The following is a 420-nucleotide window of genomic DNA, read 5'->3' as shown; positions in this document are numbered from 1 at the left end:
CATGCAATATTATTCAAAATGGGTGACCCTGGAGGACATTATGCTGAGTGAAGCATCTCAGTCACAAAAGGACAAATACTGCATGGTGCCACAGTTGTAAAACAGGACTGACATCGGAGTTGGGGGGAGACTGAGAAAGATGGGTTAAATAATGTATACTGTATTGAAACAGATGAGGGAGAAAACAGTTTAAAAGGGATTTGTGATTAGGAATTTTTGTCATGACAGGAGTCTAGAGTGAAGGCTACATGGTGGAGTGGACCTGGGGGAGGGTTTGTAAAACAATGGAAGTATTTTTGTTTTACTTTTCCAAGAGGGTAGTGTACTAGAGGGGAAGGTTGGGAGGGGAGAAAAGTGCAACAATGAAGGGCTGGAAATCCAAAATCTCTGTAAATTTTCACTGAAATTAATAATAAATTA

Source organism: Elephantulus edwardii, unplaced genomic scaffold, assembly GCF_000299155.1.
Source record: "Elephantulus edwardii isolate Elephantulus edwardi_28Jun2011 unplaced genomic scaffold, EleEdw1.0 scaffold00067, whole genome shotgun sequence".
Taxonomy (NCBI): Eukaryota; Metazoa; Chordata; class Mammalia; order Macroscelidea; family Macroscelididae; genus Elephantulus; species Elephantulus edwardii.
The sequence above is the reverse complement of the archived record's forward strand: the minus strand, read 5'-3'. Positions refer to the sequence as shown.